General features: G+C 38.4%; 1 non-coding gene across 1 annotated transcript; it reads left to right on the top strand.

The window, feature by feature from the left end:
* The first annotated feature begins 9,055 nt into the window (after positions 1 to 9,055).
* trnac-gca (transfer RNA cysteine (anticodon GCA)) lies at positions 9,056 to 9,127 on the top strand. The gene has a single exon. It is a non-coding gene; the product is annotated as a tRNA-Cys (tRNA).
* The last annotated feature ends 12,691 nt before the right edge of the window (positions 9,128 to 21,818 follow it).

Genomic DNA, 21,818 nt, shown 5'->3' with positions numbered 1-21,818 from the left:
ATGAGGAGATGGTGGTGTCTCGCTCTCCTGCAGAACTTCCCCATGCCGTAAGTGCTTTGAATATCACAAATCACAAAAAAAATGTTTTACTCACGGTCAACAGACCAACATGAATGTTTTCATAGTGAATGTATGTTGACATTAAATCACTAAGGTCTGAAGAAGACCGATTGCAGGACAGAAAACGGCGATGAGTGCAAGGAGGGCTACAGGTGAGAGGTCATGTGATTAATTAGTCTTGTAGTCAACTATTGCTAGACTAAAGCGTAATTCCTCCACTTATTTCAATTACCTTAGTTTTACATCTTGCATTGTTATTGTGCCTATAAGAACCGCAATCTGTTTCCTTTCTAGACAGTGGAAAATGAACAGAACTGGAAACAGGGAACAGGGTTGTTTGTTATGGGCCAGAAAAATACCTTGATACTTGCCATTGTTAAACATTTATGGGAGCTTAAGGAATGTATTTGGCTAGGCTAAAACATTTTTTTTTCTTTACAGATCAAACATTTTTAGCCTGGGGTGAAAAATAAAATCAATGATGCAAAGTCTTCTGTCTTTGGTTTATTTGACTTTGCTAATATAATTGAGTGTGCAAAATAATATGTGTCTATACTCTTATGGAAATGCTATGGTTTAGATATTTTTTTTTTAAAATAGTTTTTTCATGGTAAAAAAAAATACATTTGACAAGTTAAAAGTAGGAATGTCTAAGTCTATCAAATACATGAACCTTTTTCCATACTATGGTTTATATATATTTTTTTTAAATTGTTTTTTCATGGTAAAAAAAATACATTTGACAAGTTTTTTTTGTGTTTTTTTTTTGCAAATATTTGTATTGAATTTTATAGTTAAAATCACATTTAACAGTCATACTTTGGTCACGCAAAACCTTCATACAATCGCACATCCACTCATACCCACTCACATGCACACTTGAGGAGAGAGGTGCACTTAAACTTTAACAATTCAAGGTTTACAGTATAAACAGTATTAGAAAAGATACCCAGATATTGTATATATATATATATATATATATATATATATATATATATATATATATATATATATATATATATATATATATATATATATATATATATATATATATATATATATATATCCATCCATCCCGCTCTGGCTCAGGATCAGCTACAGGCTATCCAGACCATAGTGGATGAACATTCCTCGGCATCAAGGATCCTCAGGAAGTGATCCCAAGATCACCTCTCGAGGACCTCTCCACCGTTCACACTTAAAAAAGAAAAGGAAAGTCACAGAAGTTGATCAGATGTAAAACAATACAAAATAAAAAGACACAAAAAATAAATAAATAAATAAGCAAGTAAACCGTGGCAAGGCCATATCAGAAGTAACAAAAAAAACACAATAATAGTGTAGGATCAATACAGAAAATAATGAAGATAATAAAAAAGGAATACAACTACAAAAAAGATGGCAGATACATTTGACAAGTTAAAAGTAGGAATGTCTAAGTCTATCAAATACATGAACCTTTTTTCATACTATGGTTTATATATATATATATATATATATATATATATATATATATATATATATATATATATATATATATATATATATTTTTTTTTTCATGGTAAAAAAATACATTTGACAAGTTAAAAGTAGCTTTATTGACGTTTGAGAATGTGTGCTGCCGGATCTCCGCCACCAGATGGAGCCCGCGGGCTCAACGTTGAGACCCGCCCACATTGAGGGAAAATAAGCCCCTCCTCGATCTGCGGGCTGCAGCCAGGGGTTACTCGACTGTAGAGGGCGTCAAATGCAGTGTCATCACGCTCTGATATTCGGGAGTCTCCCGGGAAAAATGAGAGGGTTGGCAAGTATGACGCTATCAAGCGCCATTCATTCAAAACTTGCGGGCTGCACTAACATCAAATTTCCACATTAAAGTGCGTGTGTCGGAGACCCCTAGTTAACATAGCACAAAGCGTTTAAGCTTTATATGCGGTGTTTTTCATTTTAAATTTTACAATTTTTTTTGTGGCTCCCATTACTTTCTTTAATTTGTGAAACTTGCCAAAATGGCTCTTTGAGTGGTAAAGGTTGCCGACCCCTGACCTAGAGCTACAGCCTATATACCAGCCTAATTTACAATAACCATGACAACTTTGCAGTCCAGGCTTTAAAACACAAACAAAGCACTCAAAATGCTGGCCCCCGACATTGTCTAAGTAAATGCAGTCCGCTGACAAACACTTACTGCTGCAACGATACTTTAGCCAACGACCATCATGAAATGTAAAAATGTCAATGCCTAAATAATCTGCAGTGGCCTGGATTTCAACCTCTGTGGCCCAAGTATTGACACACTTCATCTTGGACTGCTTGATGTACTCTAAAAGCGACATATCACTCCTCAAAAGACCCCGATACCTAGCCTCATTCTTTTCTAGCTCTCTACAGGCAGCCAGTCTAATCTTACGATGGTTCTTCTGTGAACCACTGACAGCCTGATTAACAGCCCTGAAAAAGCAGTTCCCATCCGGAACTATTTTCTCGCTATGGCAGGGAACACCTAAGTAGCCCACCTCTCTATGCACCAGACCACCGACTTTCATAAAATCTACTTTTAATTGACTACACAAAGCCCTACAAACGTCATCACCGAGGGGACGCAAAAACCGTTTCGCACTCTTTGATGCAGTGATAAAACGCTAAATCAGAGTTTACTGTAACGCTATCAAAACGCTTGGATTGTTTTGACATGCTTTCACGGGAAAAAATCTTACGCTTTTTGCCATCAGTGGCAACGAATGCTGCTGTTGAGCCACTGCTAACTTCACTTAAAAAAGTGAGAACAGAAGCGCCACAGTGCTGGGCTCGCTTCAACACCAGCCACACTCTGACACACAGATGGGGCTGCAAAAATGTTGGCGTACTAACTCAGCAGCCACACATCTTACACTGACGGTACCAATACCCAGAATCCCATGCAGCCCTAACTCTTCCGCTCAACCAACGCACGGAGAGGGAGGGGGAGGGGGGTTGATGTGTGGGGGGATTTGGTGGTAGCGGGGGTGTATAATGTAGACCGGAAGAGTTAGGGCTGCATGGGATTCTGGGTAATGGTTGTGTTGTGTTTATGTTGTGTTACGGTGGGATGTTCTCCAGAAATGTTTTTTTCATTCTTTTTTGGTGTGGGTTCACAGTGTGGCGCATATTTGTAACGTAACAATGTTAAAGTTGTTTGATACGGCTACCGTCAGTGTAAGCTGTGTGGCTGATGACTAAGTATGCTTTGCTGTCTCCTGTGTGTGCAAGTAATAACAACATGCAACATGTGGCTGGACTGGCACGCTGTATGTAAATGCTATAGAGCACAATTACTGCAGTGCAATTAGGGCATGCCCTTTACTTAGTATTTAGAGTGTAATTAGGATTATTTTTTCCCTGGGAGTTATCTATGAGGGACACAGAGATCCATAAATCTCCTGGGAAAATCGGGGGAGTCGGCATGTATGTAGCTGAGCCGCATCAGAGTGGTCAAGGAGCCGCATGCGGCTCCGGAGCCGCGGGTTGCCGACCCCTGATCTAGAATATAGGGACTGAATGGTGAAGAATTAGTGAGGACACGCCCCGAATAAAATATTCAGGCAGTGGGTAGTAATCGAACAGCTCTGCTTGACTAACAGAGAAGTTATGCATATGTGTATTGTAATAGGCATTAATGTAAGGTTGACGAACAGCCTGATATACCTCAGTGATAAAATACACTGTTACATTTTTATGAATGACAACCTTTTTAATTTTTCCTACAACAAGGCCATCATCATTACGACCTATAACAACAAACATGTTGCTCTTATATGTTGTCCCTTTCACAGTCACGTGATGACTAATGAGGGTATTTTGAGGATCAAAGTTAAGATTAGATAGATTAGATAGTACTTTATTGATTCCTTCAGGAGAGTTCCCTCAGGAAAATTTAAATTCCAGCAGCAGTGTACAAAATTGTAAAAAGTAAATAATGGGGGTATAAATGGAGACAAAATAGAACAATATTACAATAGAATAAAAATAAAAAGCAACGATGAGAATAAAAATATAACAGTAAAATAAGAATATAACAAGAGAAACTAGGCAGTAGTGACCATGTTATGAAAAAGTATTTCACTGTTATTGTTATTGAGCAGATGACTGTCTCATCTTTGTATTGTAGTCTTCCACAATAAGTTCAGTTCCCTTCTCTTACCTCAACAGATGGTAGAAACAGGGTCCCAGAACTGGGGTGGTGGTATTTTTTTTTTTTTTTGATAAAGAAATACAATCATCATGATTGTATTTCTTTATTCATGTGTGCTTAAGGACTGTATCTCTGTAGACTGTATTGATCTATATTGATATAATAATGTATATATTGTGTGTTTTATGTTGATTTAATAAAAATAAAAACAATTTTTTTCTTTTCTTGTGCGGCCTGGTACCAATTGGTCCGCGGCCCGGTGGTTGGGGACCACTTCGCGCTACATGAGACAATATTACAAGTTAAACCTTTTGCACTATACATATCAGTCCTACTCTTGCCATATTTATGGCGACGGCTGTGAGTTTTGAAGGCTGAGAAGTTGGAAAAAACTATTGTGCATTCAGGGAAAGCACACTTAAACGATGCATTAGGCATACAAGCATGTGTCTAACATACGCAAATACATTGCTGCAAGTCGTAGCACAAATGTTGAAAGTTATCATCTTTTTGAGATGACTATGACAGTATGATCACTATGACAAAAATGAAGAAAACTTAGCTAGCTAGCATGCGGCGGTACATGTGGTCAACGATGTCTGTGATGCTCACTGTGACGCTAAGTAATTTCGGACTTTATAAATATATATATAAAGCAATTCAAACAGAAAATGACACATCAAGTTACAAGTGACTCTTACCTTGTTATCAAAAACACACCAGTAGAATGGATTTAGGTGATTGTATAGCTGGGGGTGGCAGCAGGTTATTGCTCGTCCATCCATCGGTACTTGACAACGTCAGAGTTATGATGTGCGGAATGATACGTGAATATTGATAAAAGGAGTGCCAGATCTTTATGCTCTAAAATTGATTTTCAAATCAAAATGTCGATACTTTGATAGTACATGTTTTGAGGTAAAATATCATTAATAGCAACACAATGGGAAGTATTATTTAAATATTGTATAAGTGACACGGTTTAGTGCAGACCTGGGCATTCTGCGGCCCGCGGGCCGCCTCCGGCCCTTTGTGCGTCCCTGTCCGGCCCGCGTGAGGCCAATTATAAATTACAAAATAAATTTTAAAAAGTATCTATGTCGAGTGTGCAATACAACGGTGCTGCTTTTGTTTTGAAAATCGTTATTTGTATTACTTCCGTGTGGACGTATGCGTGATTGTGAGTGAATGTGAACAACTGCAATTACAAAATAAAGTTGAAAAAACATCTATGTCCTGCGCGCAATACAACTGTGCTGCTTTTATTTTGAAAAGTATTATTTATGGGCGTGTGTCCGTGTGTAACCTGCGAGTGAAGGTGCACATGCAGCGACAAGTGATGCACGGTTTACACCCGAGACGCCAAAAAGAGAAAAGTTGATGAGGAATGCCGTGTTTTCAACAAGACATGAACTGCAAAGCAACGTCCCCTCACCTAAGGTGCGTGCCTGCGCAATTGCGCACTGCTCAAGCGTCCGCTGCGCGCAGCAAGTATATATGCCGCGCACCAAATCAAATCCCATCTGAATTATAAACAAAATAAACATATTTATTCTATGGAATTTTGCAATGCAACTTTGAGTGACAGTGACAACAAGCGGCCCTAACGGTGTTCGTCAACACCGTTCAATTGAACACCGTTCAATTATTGTAACGTCTATCGAGATGCTTCGAGGACAGGAATTATATCGATCACTTTATTGAACAAAACTGTTTATATTCGGACATAACCACACCAAAAACATGAGTAAAACAATTCTATCTCGAAAAACTAGTCATTTTCTGCCGTACAAACCAGGCCAAAAGCAACTTGTCATCTGTCACCAACACGCATAGCACTAAACCACTGGTGCGTTTATGGCCACACAAAAAGTCGGACAACTCAAACACCACACAAAGTTACACTATGACTCCTCAGTCATACGTGTGCTTATTTTACTGTCATTTATTATTAATGTTAATTTATTTATATTAGTCATGGAATGCTGTTACACACACTATGTTGAAGTATTACTATTATTATTATTATTATTATTATTATTATTTATCTTACGGTATATATCAAAAATAATTGTCCTGGGTATGACTCAAAACTGCATCCGGTGATGAGGCTTCAGTTCGGGAGTTCTGGAGTTTTGGGGAAGGTGGAGTTACCTCTCAGTCATCATTGCTCCCAGGTCCACTCTGACCCGGGGTGGTAGTACCTGTCAGGGTCCCAGCTATGGGTTGAATAGCATTTCAAAGACCTCAACGGTGGAAGTGGCGGAGGATGACACTGCATGTCACAACGGCACTGAAGGCGGATGAAGGCTGCAACAGAGAGTGGTCTCCAGTCGTCATGGATCCATGCCACTGGATCAAGGCCCCTCTCTGCCAAGGACCGTGTGGTGGCTGCAGGCGCATCAGTCTCCCCACGCTAAAAGACGTCACACGCAGGCGTCCTCCCGAATGGGAATCCATCCATTCTGAGGACAGTCATACTCGACTACGAGTGACTGCCGATGATGATCAAAAATAATATTGAGCAAAATTTAATTGAAATATTGCGATGTGGCCCTCCAGCAGTGCTCGGGTAGCTCATGCGGCCCCCGGTAAAAATTAATTGCCCACTCCTGGTTTAGTGGGAACTACTTTTTCTTCCACCTGGGTACGTGTTATTCGTGAGAGCAGCAGATCGAATTGTGGGCGGACCCAAGAAACAAGTCTGAAAAATACTGTATTATACTGTAGGTTGTGCAGTAGCTTACTGTTGGTCGATATTTTTTGTAAAATGCAACAAAATGTACAGTACTTAACTGTATTTAAGAAGAACAGTATATAACTGTAATTTGTTTTTGTATTTTTACAGTAATTTTTTACAGTGTAGAGCATTTGACTGCAGGTAAATAGGTCCCCAATTCAACTCTAGGCGCCCCCTCATCAGAGTGCTCCACTTTTTCCGATGGTTTCCTGAGCTTCTCCAATTTTATTGAGCCATGTTTTATACGCAAATCGTGTTATGTAAAATTGAATTACTATGTTTAACAGGGGGTGTATCTCAGTGGTAGAGCATTTGACTGCAGATCAACAGGTCCCCAGTTCAACTCTGGGTGCCCCCTCATCAGGTTCCTCCACTTCCTTTGAACAAAGTATCAACTTGTACAACTCTTTTTAGTGTTGTTCAAAATCACAAATGCCATTTGTACAATTAAACAAATTTGTAATATCGGACAGGCGTGTTGCTCAGTGGTGGATCGTTTGACTGCCGAACAAGAAGTCTCTACTTCATTTCTGGTTACTCTCATAAGTTTTCCTTTTGTCCTTTTGTGGTCGATACCAATACATACAAGTTTTAAAAAGCAATGTTCAAAACCTAAAACATATTTTGTATGATGAAACAAGGTTTTTGGATTGTGTTTGCAGCTCACTGGTAGAGCATTTCACTACAGATAAAAAGGTCCCCAATTCAACTCTAGGCGCCCCCTCATCTGAGTGCTCCACTTTTTCCGATGGTTTCCTGAGCTTCTCCAATTTTATTGAGTCATGTTTTATACGCAAATCGTGTTATGTCTAATTGAATTTATATCTTTATCAGGGGGTGTAGCTCAGTGGAGGACCCTTTAACTGCAGACCAAGAGGTCCCTAGTTCAACTCTGGACCCTCTTCAGGATCCACCACTTTTTCTGAGCTTTAAAAATATTCTTCTATTTTTGAAACCCCAAGCATATTTTGTACAAACAAATTTGCAACATTGCCAGGTGGTGTAGCTCATTGGTAGAGCATTTGACTGCAGATCAAGAAGTCCCGAGTTCAGCTCTGGGCCCCACCCCCTAATCAGAGTCCCTTACTTCTTCTGAGCATTTTTTGTTCTTCTACAATTTTCTTGAGCAATGTTTTAAACCCAAAAAGTGTTTTACAATAGAATCAACATACACAAAAGGGGGTGTAGCTCAGTGGTAGAGCATTTGACTGCAGATCAACAGGTCCCCAGTTCAACTCTGGGTGCCCCCTCATCAGGTTCCTTCACCTTCTGTGAACAAAGTCTCAACTTATACGACTCTCATTAGCGTTGTGCAAAACCACAAATGCTATTTGTACAATTGAACACATTTGTAATATCAGACAGGTGTGTTGCTCACTGGTAGAACATTTGACTGCAGAACAAGAAGTGTCCACTTCAAATGTAGTTAGTTTTATAAGTTTTCCTCTTTACCTTTTGTGGTCAATTCCAATATATACACGTTTTAATGAGCAATGTTCAAAACCCAAAACATATTTTGTACGATGAAACAAGGTTTTTGGACAGTGTTTGCAGCTCACTGGTAGAGCATTTGACTGCAGGTAAAAAGGTCCCCAATTGAACTATGGGCGCCCCCTCATCAGAGTGCTCCACTTTTTCCGATGGTATCCTGAGCTTTTCCAATTTTATTGAGCCGTGTTTTATACGCAAATCGTGTTATGTATAATTGCATTACTATGCTTGACAGGGGGTGTAGCTCAGTGGTGGAGCATTTGACTGCAGATCAAGAGGTCTCCAGTTCAACTCTGGGTGCCCCCTCTTTAGGGTCCACCACTTTTTCTGAGCTTTAAAAAAAAATAATTCTTGAGCAATTTTTTAAACCCCAAGCATGTTTTCTACAGACAAATCTGCAACATTGCCAGGTGGTGTAGCTCATTGGTAGAGCATTTCACTGCAGATCAAGAAGTCCTGACTCCAGCTCTGGGTGCCACCCCCTAATCAGAGTCCTCTACTTCTTCCAAGTGTTTTCTAATTTTATACAAATTACTTGAGCAATGTTTTAAACCCAAAAAGTGTTTTGTATAATGTAATCAACATACTTAAAAGGGGGTGTAGCTCAGTGGTAGAGCATTTGACTGCAGATCAAGAGGTCCCCAGTTCAACTCTGGGTGCCCCCTCATCAGGTTCCTCCACTCTAGGGATGGGCGATACCACACTTTTAGGATTCGATACGATACCGATACTTTTTCTCGCATTTTCATCGATACCGATACCGATACCAATAATTTCTTATTGGCAATTTTTTGTCAGTCAAAAATATTATTACTATTGTTATTATTTAAGACAAATCACAAGACAACTACAGACCATTTATACCACATGTATTATGGTCAATATATAATAAAAGTAAAATTAAAATAAATAACATAAATATGAAAAATAAATTAAATATTATATATAATAATAACTATATATTATATATAATAATAATTAAATATTAGGGCTTTCCAATTAACAGTCAAATCCGAATTGCAAGAAGCTACAGTTATTTTTTAAAGTTTGTGATATAATTAGCAATTAATGAAATATGAAATAGGCTAATGTTTTCGAAACGTAAGAAATCATGTTACAGATTAAAACGAAAATCACATTCACGATTTTCTTGGAAAAAAATAAAACTGTAATGCAAAGATGAAGAATCTCCAAATTGTATCTCTTTCTTATCTTGTTTTAAATACTCAAGCTATTTTCAACTAGGGATGAAGTTTGATAAGAAATCATCGAGTTCGAGTCTATTATCAAATCCTCTTATCGAACCGATTCCTTATCGATTCTCTTATCGAGTCCAGATAGGTTGTTGTATATGGAAAAAAAAACCACAATATTTGGTTTAACAAAAGCTCACTTTTATTATATAAGAAAACAATTTAATCTAAAAAATAAATAAATATTGACTGTTACCCCCCTAAAAAAATAAAATAAAATAAATAAATATTGACTGTTGTTACCCAAAAGGATATTAAGTGGGATTTTTCAGAAAAACAAATATATACAGTATCACAAAAACAACCTGTCTCTGTGATCACTATAGGTGTATAAATAATACTATAGTGTTAAATAAAATCAGTCCCTTGGGCACAAAACTGGAAATTATACAGCTCTCCAAAAAGTGCAATTCTGCTGCTATTTGACATAACTGTTTGTTATGATGCTTTGACATTTTTGCACTTTATTTCTTTATTGAAAGAAAATTCTATGAAGAGAAAAGTTGTTTGCAAATGTGGTTACAATGCTAAAAAATGAAAAGTTAAAGCTAAAAAAAGAAATACACTTTATTGAGTTAACATTATTTCTTTATAGGGGGAAAGATGTTATGAGCTAGGGAATATAACAACTACACTACCCATCATGCAACAGGAGTGACGAGCATGCGCGGTAGCCCCGAAAAGTGTTGCATGTCGTCACCCGTGAAAGTAAACGTCAAGAACTCAGCCAACACGCCTCGTCTGCATTATTTATAATTAGACAGACAACACATATACAGTGTGATTTTGTTTTGTTTACAAGGAAAGGCAAGGCAAGGCAAGGCAACTTTATTTGTATAGCGCTTTTCATACACAAGGCAGACTCAAAGTGCTTCACAGACAACAAAGTGAAATGAAAGAAAATAAAAGCAAAATTAAAATGCAGACAATAAAAATAAAAACAGTGCAGACGTTAAAAGTTAAAAGATTAAAAGATTTAGCTGAAAGCTAAGGTGAACATAAAAGTCTTCAGTCTAGTTTTAAAAGTAGTGAGAGTTGGGGAGAGTCTGACATCTTCAGGAAGTTTATTCCAGCTATGTGTTGCATAGTGACTGAATGATGCTCTCCCTTGATTTGAGTTTACTCTTGGAACCGCTAACAGATTGGTCTCAGAAGATCTTAGTGATCTAGAGGGCGTATATAGTGGGAGCATATCAGTGATATACTTGGGCCCTAGACCATGTAGTGATTTATATGTGAGCAGGAGGATTTTGAAATCTATTCTCTGATGTACAGGGAGCCAATGTAAGGATTTAAGAATTGGTGTAATGTGCTCACATTTTTTGGTCTTTGTTAGAACTCTAGCAGCAGCGTTCTGAACAAGCTGTAGCTGCCTGACAGTTTTTTTGGGAAGACCTGCAAGGAGACCATTACAATAGTCTAGCCTACTGGTAATAAAGGCATGTACAAGTTTTTCTAAGTCTTGAGCTGACATGAGCCCTCTAAGTCTTTTTACATTTTTGAGGTGATAGTAGGCCGATTTTGTTACTGATTTGATGTGACTGTCGAAATGTAAATCCGAATCTAAAATAACCCCAAGATTTCTGGCTTTATTTGAGGTTTTCAGGGACAGTGATTGAAGGTGTTGGATGACTTTAAACCTTTCTTTTTTAGCACCAAAAACAATTATCTCAGTTTTATCTTCATTTAGTTGTAGGAAATTTTGGCACATCCAGTGTTTGACTTGCTCAATGCACTGGCACAGAAGATCTATGGGGCGATAGTCATTTGGTGATAGCGCTACATAGATTTGGGTGTCATCGGCATAGCAATGATGGTCAATGTTATTATTTTGCATGATTTGTCCTAGTGGGAGCATATAGATGTTAAATAAAGTCGGCCCCAAGATTGAACCTTGGGGGACTCCACACGTTACGTTGGTTGGTTCTGATACAAAGTCACCAATGGAAACAAAATAGTTCCTATCTTGTAGATAGAAAGAAAAACAAAAGTTAAAAAAGGGAGATGTGTTGTATATATATGTATGTGCTGCGGTTGCTTTAAGAACGTTGTGACAGCTGCCGTAAAGGAGGTGCGTTGCTAGCCTGGTTGCTATGTTTCCGGTGGGTCGTAAAAGTGTTCTTCATGTGTTTGTACCCTGCTCAAATCTCTCAGTAAAGTTATTCATTGGATTATACCTTTTGTTTTGAACTTTATTACACCTTGGAACGCTTTTTCCCGTCCATTTTTTTCCTGCTTTTGCTATCTGCGCCTAATGACTGAGCTACGTGACTGATTTCTTGTGATGTCACACGGAGCATTTCTGGTCGGGACGGGATTCGTTCCGAGGGATTCGAATGAAGAACCAACTCTTTTCTTTACTATAGTGGTCTCCATAACGAGTACCGGTTCTCAAAAAGGGATTCGAGTCCGAGGACTCGGTTCTTTTCTTATCGAATAACCGGGAAAACCAGTTTCGAGTATCATCCCTATTTTCAACTAACAGTAAATTCCCCTGTGTGGAAATTATTTGAATTTAGGATAATCATTTCAACAAAAATATTCAGTAAACATTACTAAAAACAAAAACAAAACAATGCCTGTTTTAAGGCAACAATTGGACAACACTGGATATTCCTGGCTGCATCGCTGTCGGCTGGCTGTGTGTGTGTTGCACGTTGACGACGCTCATTCGCTGTCTCCTGTCACGTGACTGGGCCAGCTCTATACTCTGCCAGGTACAGGGGTGTCCCAGCACATAGTAAGTTAAGTAAGTCATCAAAAACATCTGAAAGTGATGCTTGCACCCCCCACACGCCGTTTTTTGGTTTATATCGATACTTTTTTCAGAAAAGTGATGCCAAATGAGCAGCGTGTGAGTATCGATATATCGATACCACAGGATCGATACGCACATCCCTACTCCACTCCCTTTGAACAAAGTCTCAACTTGTACAACTCATTTTAGTGTTGTTCAAAATCACAAATGCCATTTGTACAATTAAACAAATTTGTAATATCGGATAGGCGTGTTGCTCAGTGGTGGAGTGTTTGACTGCGGGTAAGAAGGTCCCCAGTTCAAATCTGGGTGCCCCCTCATCAGAGTCCTACACTTTTTCCCCTCATCAGACTCTCATTAGCGTTGTGCAAAACCACAAATGCTATTTGTACAATTGAACATGATGATTCTATGTGTCACTTCCTGTCAATGAGAAAGGACGCAAAGAAAAAAAGCTCCGCTTCTGCTACCGGAGTTTTTGTTAAGTCTGAAGATTTTGACCACTGATTTGACCATTGATTTGCGATCACAGCCACAGGAGAGTCACCTGGCATCTTCGATCTGATTTTGGTCAGTTGAGAGGCACTGATACGCTGAAATAAGGCGAGTGGAAGAGCCGTTAGCCGCAAGCCAAAGGCGCCTCCCGCAGTTCAAAGCGGTTGCCTAGCAACCAAAAGTTACGGCGAGTTTACAGCTGTTTTAAAGTGATCCCGACGTCGCAGAGTGATATAAGTTGACAGGCTGACACCTCAAATTGATCTCTGAACGGCGCAAGGTACGAAATTGTTGAAAAAACAAGTTAAAAGTGCCGCAAGTCGCTAAAGAAGTAACTGCCCTTAAGACATAAGAGGCGCTGACGTCAGTGACTGCCGCGATGCCAAAAGTTAAAGGATTGACTGGAAAGACTGATTTGAAGCTGGGCACAGGACATGATGGGATTCAAGAAGGGATACTACAAAAAATACTCCAGGAATTTAAAGAAGAAATGTTAGAAAAATTGGAAGAATTGATGGATGGATGGAAAGAGGATATGAAAGAAATGAAAGAAGAAATGAAAGAAATGAAAAAAGAGAACAACTCCAGAAATAAAGAAGCCACTGAAATGAGCAAACAAATGAAGATCCTTCAAGAAGACAACAACATGCTGAGGAACATCATAGATGAAATGGATCAGGATAAACGAATGAATGATATCATTGTGACAGGGCACCGAATTAAACCAAGATCCTATGCGAAAGCTGTGAATAATGAAGGTGAACCAGATGAAATGGATATGGTCTCAGCAGAACAGCAAGTGGTCAACTTCCTGCAATCAAAAGAAATTGAAATTGACATTAATACCATCGAAACATGCATCCCACTGAACGGAAGAAACAACAACGCCACTCCAGTCGTGCTTGTGAAACTCGTAAACAGAAAATCTAAAATGGCATTGCTGAGACAGGGAAAGAAGCTGAAGGGAACAAATGTGTACATGAATGAGCATCTCACAAAACGCAATGCTGGAATCGCCAAGAAAGCACGCGACTTGAGAAGGCAGGGAAAAATCCAGGGAACTTGGAGCACCAACTGTAAAATCTACATCAAGCTGAATGGAGGTCCAGAAGCAAGAGTAATTGTTGTCCACACTCAAAAAAGTGAATGAGGTGTGTTGTGCACTATATATAATTTTTTTGTTTTCAGTTTACTTAAAATACATGTCTTTGTTATGTTAAAATATTTTTTTCTAATAAAGTCCATGTAATTGTGTCTTTGGTTATGTGTACAAAATAATTATGCGTTGGTTGATCACAAAACATTTCATTGAAGTGAATTATGATTGAAATACTTATTACATCCAGAAGGTGGCAGTAAGAAGAAAATTCAAATGCTTCACACTACACGTGCGCAAACTCTGAATCAACTTTCTTGTTTTTGCCGGTGAACTTGCAAACGGTCGTCACCATTTGTCTGTGTTTCTGGCTTGAGAGGTAGGAGGGCATTTTTCATCAGTACTTATTGTATTATTTACATAATGAGCATGATTTAATTGTGTGTTTGTGATATAACACTTCTATATTTCCGTTGTGTTTGTGCTTCAGAGAGCAGTAGCCAGTGCATGATAAAACTACACTACCTTCAGGCTGCTTTTACCCCGCCGACCCCCAGGCAGGTAGGTTAGCTACTAAAATAAAGCACCAGTGGCATTTGTCAAGGGTAAATGTCACCAACAACGGGAGCATCTGGTTATGTTTAACGAGCAGTAGAGCCGTTGTGGTGAGCTGGGAAGCGGGTGTTAGCCGCGAATGCTAACCGCTAGCGCTAGCCGAAGTTAAAGGCCTACTGAAATGATTTTTTTTATTTAAACGGGGATAGCAGATCTATTCTATGTGTCATACTTGATCATTTCGCGATATTGCCATATTTTTGCTGAAAGGATTTAGTATAGAACAGGGGTCGGCAACCCAAAATGTTGAAAGAGCCATATTGGACCAAAAATACAAAAAAAAAATCTGTCTGGAGCCGCAAAAAATTAAAAGCCATATTACATGTGTCATGAGATATAAATTTAATTAAGAGGACTTAAAGGAAACTAAATGACCTCAAATATAGCTACAAATGAGGCATAATGATGCAATATGTACATATCGCTAGCCTAAATAGCATGTTAGCATCGATTAGCTTGCAGTCATGCAGTGACTAAATATGTCTGATTAGCACTCCACACAAGTCAATGACATCAACAAAACTCACCTTTGTGCACTCACGCTCGACGTTAAAAGTGTGGTGGACAAAATGAGACAGAAAAAGTGGCATAAAACACGTCCTAGAAAGTCGGAGAAATGTATACATGTAAACAAACTATACGGTGAGTTCAAGGACCGCCAAAATAAGTAGGAAAAAACGGCGCTCGCCAAATACTCGAATGAGTGAAGCATATTTAATATAAACAGTGTGATTTATAACAATTAGGGAGGTTTGTGTCATGTTTGTCCTCCTACAGAAACCATACTAAAACAAAAAAATACATTTTTTCCCCTCATCTTTTTCCATTCTTCATACATTTTTGAAAAATCTCCAGAGAGCCACTAGGGCGGCGCTAAAGAGCCGCATGCGGCTCTAGAGCCGCGGGTTGCCGACCCCCTGTATAGAACAACGACGATAAAGATCGCAACTTTTGGTATCTGATAAAAAAAGGCTTGCCCCTACCGGAAGTAGCGTGACGTAGTCAATTGAACATATACGCAAAGTTCCCTATTGTTTACAATGATGGCCGCATGAAGTGAGAGAGATTCGGACCGAGAAAGCGACAATTTCCCCATTAATTTGAGCGAGGATGAAAGATTTGTGGATGAGTAAAGTGCAAGTGAAGGACTAGTGGGGAGTTGAAGCTATTCAGATAGGGAAGATGCTGTGAGAGCCGGGGGTGACCTGATATTCAGCTGGGAATGACTACAACAGTAAATAAACACAAGACATATATATACTCTATTAGCCACAACACAACCAGGCTTATATTTAATATGCCACAAATTAATCCTGCATAAAAACACCTACGTGTTTGTTATGCTAGCTCCTAGCTCCTCTGCTAGCTCCTAGCTCCATAGAACGCGCCAATACAATTCAAACACCTGATCAACACACACAATCACTCAGCCCAAAAGACCGTTCACCTAACCCAAGGTTCAAAGAGCTTATATATTTTTAAAAAGTTACGTACGTGACGCGCACATACGGTCAAGCTATCAAATGTTTAGCAGCCAAGGCTGCATACTCACGGTACCTGATATTCAGCTGGGAATGACTACAGCAGTAAATAAACACAAGACATATATATACTCTATTAGCCACAACACAACCAGGCTTATATTTAATATGCCACAAATTAATCCTGCATGAAAACACCTACGTGTTTATGCTAGCTCCTAGCTCCTCTGCTAGCTCCTAGCTCCATAGAACACGCCAATACAATTCAAACACCTGATCAACACACACAATCACTCAGCCCAAAAGACCATTCACCTAACCCAAGGTTCATAAAGCTTATATATTTTTAAAAAGTTACGTACGTGACGCGCACATACGGTCAAGCTATCAGAATATGGCATAAGTATAGTCTCTTCCTAGGTTTAAAGGCTACATTCTTTCAAAGTGTGTCCATTACATTAAAGTGATGACATTTTCTGAACTAGCAATTATTTGCTTTTACCCACATATAAATTATGATTATTATCAAAAATCTAGTTGTGTAAATATTTTCTAGAAGCACCATAGTCATCCATAGTCATCCCCACTATATCATCACAATATCGATATTGAGATATTTGGTCAAAAATGTCATATTGCCTATTCCAACCTAAATCAACTAATTTGAGCACTGTTAACCATAGTATGACACGTTTGTTTCCCATGCTACTATCATTGCCACTGGCTTCTGTCTGTGGATTGCTCAATGTTTGCTTCAGTGTCCAGTTCGTTTTACATATGACCAAAGTCAGTTGGTTTCTTTCTCATTTGAATGCTTTTAATGTATACATATTTAATGACTTCATACTTTTGTTTTCATCTTCTCTAGACTGACTCATTTGGATGATGGCTGCACCAGTAAAACTACGGATTATCCTTGGTTCCAACAATGCTGAAAAACTGACCATAGAATCAGGCATGCCAATGTCTGTTGAGGATCTTGCAAATGAGATCAAACGTCAGTTTGATATAGAGGAGGACATTAGACTCCAGTACATGGACAGTGGCTTTGATAACGAATTTGTTAACCTTAACAAAATTTGCGACATTCAAGACAAGAGCACAGTGAAAATAATCCGCTTGTCAGATGCTCTAGACCTCAGCCAAGGCAGCATGAACCAGAGTGGGGAAGAAGCATCCTTGTCATCTTCTGACACATTAAAACTCTCCTCTGATTCAGAATATTCTCGATCACATTGGCCCATAGAATTCCAAATTCCAAAGTTTTCATATGACGTGGAGATGCAACTTCGAAGTGCAAACCAGGACTTTGTATCAAATGGAGTTCTTCTGACCCCCGGTCATAAACTTAAATCAGACATCTTGGAAAGTCTGGCTCAGGAAATCATCAAGTTTAAGGCATATCCCTCAAACTTGGAAATTGAATCTGTTGCTGAAGCTTTAATCAAAGCACATCCATGTTTGAGAGAACAGAGATCCTTCTGTGGTTTCTACGGCTGGAAAATAAGCCTCAAGTATAAGATGGCAAACTACAGGACAAAACTTAGAAACTTGGGGTGCCCAGAACTGAGCATCAATTCCCTCAAGCACAAACCTGCAGATAGATGTCAGCCCGCCTATAATGTCAAAAAACCAAGGAAAGCCGAAGTCAATTTTTTCCCCTCCTTTCCTGCTGGAGAGACCCAGGACAGCCTTGAAGGGGAAAGATTGGCGTTGTTATCTGAGGTCAAGAAGAGACATAATGATAAAGTTGTCAAAGAAAAGATGGCTAAGACCTTCGCAGAAGGCAAGAGGTCGTCAGAGACAAGCCCATGATCATGGAGTTCAAGATCAGATGGCCAGGACTCTTCACTGTCGCAGAGGTATGAAATGCTTTTTAAATCGGCTATAGTCAACAATTTCAATTTATTTATTTTTTGCAATTCTGCTATATTGCATAGTGACAGACATGGAGGGCAGGGGAGAGAGAGTTGTAATGGCTTCCAGTCACATGGGAATGTTAATCATTTTGTGTAAAATGTAACACAGGAAAGGCTGTTATACTACAGTACAACCTGTTTTTGTACATTCTTGTGAAAGTATTTCTGTTTTAAATGTTAAATGCTTTAATAGGTACCAATAATATGTTGTTTGTGGACATTATGTTTTCAGGTGGAAGCAGAATTTGTGAGGATCACTACTGGTCCCCTTGTCTCAAAGTTCCATGCACAGCTTGACCAACACACTGCCCAGCTCATCAAAGTGTTCAAGAAGAAAGGAGGCTCTGCGGGGACTACCATCAGAAGGATTTTGGTCCCAATCACACAGGTATGTTTTGCTATCGCTACAGATATGAGATGGGGTGAGAGAGAAAGGGGGAGACATGCAGCAAAGGGAGTCGAACCCGCAGCTGCTGCCTCGAGGACCTTCGGCCTCTTTACATGTGGCGACTGCTCTAACCACTGTTAGCCGCCCCAGCGAGTCAGTTTTGACAAGTTAACAGTCAGAATAATATCTCTGTATTTTTTTCTTTCTTTAGAATGAAACTGTTGAAAAGAGGAGGGAGTGCATCCTCAGGGCGCTTTGTATCTACCTCAACGAAGACCCGAACATCCTCTTCAAAGAATACCTGGTTGGTAATTTTAATAGTTTAGTTTCTACCTGTAATAAATAATTTTAAATTTTAACCTCTGTGGGGGTGGTACCAAAGCCACTGGCGTTGATGGCTCGTTGGTGCCCTGGGTGAAGCTTCGTTAGTGCTCCATTTTGCTGTAACAACAGCCAACTCTAAGAAATATATATATTAGATTAAATAACTCAGGTGACAGATTCATTCTCTAAAATTTTGCTGGAATCACTTGGCACTGCTTTATCTTATTTTTACACAAATAGCACTTTCTGAAGTATCTAGTTATTTTCATTAAAAGGAAACCTAAAAGGCAAAAGTTAATCTTTGGAATTCTACAAAATCTGTGATTTCATAGATTGGTTGTGTCCTTTCTTTCTCCCCTATGTAAAGGATACTGCTGGCACCGCTGCACAGAGGGAGCTTGAGCAACTTACCCTTGGCATCTACATCATCAAAGTCGAGGGAGGTGATGCCACCACTCCTCCAGCTGATGTTGGAATAGTGATCGAGGGTGTTGAAGTTCTTCATGACCTGGGAGACGTCACCTCTGCATGTGCACTCTTAATGGGTGTAATATATGCACTGAACCTCAGTTATCCTAAGGAACTGAAGACCTTCTTTGAAGGACTTCAAAAGCTCTTCCTTCAGCTGGATGCTGGCAGACTCTCAGCCAAGGTACAAATGCTCAAGAACAAACTGTATGAATGAACCAAACATTGATTTGGATGCTGAAGTGACAAGTTAAGTGAGAGACCATGCAGCACCAAATTTGTTGACAACTGAATGGAAATAGAAATAGCAAATCTTCTAGCTGAAGTTATTGTTTACGTAGATATTGAAAACTCTTTCATAACCAGAGGACCATAAGAACTTGTTGTAGTGGCTGCAACACGAGCTGACATGCTTGTAGAAATGTTTTCCTTCCACACTACTAAATTAAAGGTTGACAGCAGCACATGTTGTTATAGTTTGACTATTATGCTGTTTAAAAAAAAAGAGAACTAAAAGTTTGTTATATTGTCACACAATAATATTGACAAATCAGGGATGTTTTGTTTGTTTATGCTGCATCAAGGTAGTTTATAATTGTTAGTGTTGGGTAACGATGCAAAACAAGTTGACATGTTTGTCAATATAATTACATTTCAGGGTATTCCCTCCACAATATTAAAAATGGTTAGATTACAATGCTGTTACAAAAACAAAAAATTGAGAACTGCAAGCCTGTTGGATTGTTGAATTGCATAAAAGCAGTTTGCAACTGTTGGTGTTGAACCATGCTGCACCCTAATATCTGTTAGGGTTTTATTTTGGACCAAGTGGCAACAAAATGTTCAATAAATATCGCTTAATAAAGGAAATGACAAATATATGTTGGGTGTACGAAATTCATTTGTGTGGAACCTGTTGACAAACTAGAATTATGTCACACTAATTAGTATAAAATAAATTGGATGAAAACCTATTTTTACTAATTGAACTTAAATTTATTATTTTACTTCTATAAATAAAATATATGTTTAAAGGACAAATGTAAAACATGTAGCCTGTATATATATTATTTATGTCCATATAACATAACTGAATTCGATTGGATAAACTTAAATATCTCTTGTTGAACAGAAGTAATTTTATCTAGTTGGGTCAGTTATTTAACTAACATAATACACTTATGTGGAACCTGTTGACAAAATAAATTTAATTAAAGTCAATGTTTCAATTTTTTGAGTGCATGACATCAAGGACCTGGACAATTTTTAAAGTTTACACAGCTACCGCAACAACGATGATAATGGACTCTGAAAGAAAACAAGCACCTAAATTCAGCATCGGCACTACTATGTTCCAAGGGACGACTAAACAAGAGGACCTAGATTCAGGATTGCATCCACCTACACTTATAGAGATTATTGAAACAACATCAAAGTTTGTTGAACAAGAAAATATGGAACTAAAAAATTTCTGCAACAAAGATCACAAAAACCAGGATTTGGAAAATGATATAGATCCAGATACAAATTTTTTCTCCCAAATCAGTAATAGTTGTTTTTATTATACAGATGATCAATATAATAGCAACATTGAATGTGACAACAAATTGTCAATTATTCATTTTAATAGTAGAAGCTTGTATGCAAATTACAACAACATTAAGAACTTTTTGGAACACATCAACGAACCATTCAAAGTGATTGCTGTCACAGAAACATGGATTGATGATAAAAAAAGGAATAGATTTTGATCTGGAGGGATTTGAACTAAACTACATCAACAGAACCAACAAAAATGGAGGAGGAGTAGCTGTGTACGTGATGAAGAACCTGAACTACAAAGTGGTAAAAAACATGTCATTTGCCATAGATAATATCTTAGAATGTATAACCATTGAAATATGTCAGGAAAAAAGCAAAAACATATTCATCAGTTGTATATATAGATCACCTAAGTCAAGTATAGAAACATTTGAAGAATGGATCAAGGCAACTTACATGGACAATGGTCAAAGAATAATGTTCTTATGTGGTGACTTTAATATTGACTTATTGAACCCCAACGAGCAAAAGTCTATTGATGACTTCATTGATACAATGTACAGCATCAGTCTATATCCTAAAATCACAAAGCCAAGCAGAATCACAGGACAATGTGCCACGCTTATTGATAATATTTTTACCAATGATTTTGATAATAACACTACAAGTGGTCTACTTATAACCGACGTTAGTGATCATCTGCCAGTTTTTACAATATATGATGGAAACTACAAGAAGAACATGGAAGACAAAAGGACATTTCGAAGACTATGCACAGAGAAGAGGATGACTGCCTTCAAAATTGAACTACAAAAGCAAGATTGGGACAATGTGTATAATGAAAAAGAGGTTGATGAAGCATATGAACATTTCTTAAACAAGTTCATAATACTTTATGACAAACATTGTCCATGGATACAACTCAGTAACAAGCAGAGAAAGAATAATCAACCATGGATGACAAAAGGATTAAAAAATGCTTGTAAGAAGAAGAATACACTATATAGAACATTTATA

Source organism: Entelurus aequoreus, linkage group LG22 (genome assembly GCF_033978785.1).
Source record: "Entelurus aequoreus isolate RoL-2023_Sb linkage group LG22, RoL_Eaeq_v1.1, whole genome shotgun sequence".
Lineage (NCBI taxonomy): Eukaryota > Metazoa > Chordata > Actinopteri > Syngnathiformes > Syngnathidae > Entelurus > Entelurus aequoreus.
This window is presented reverse-complemented; position numbering and strand designations above follow the sequence as displayed.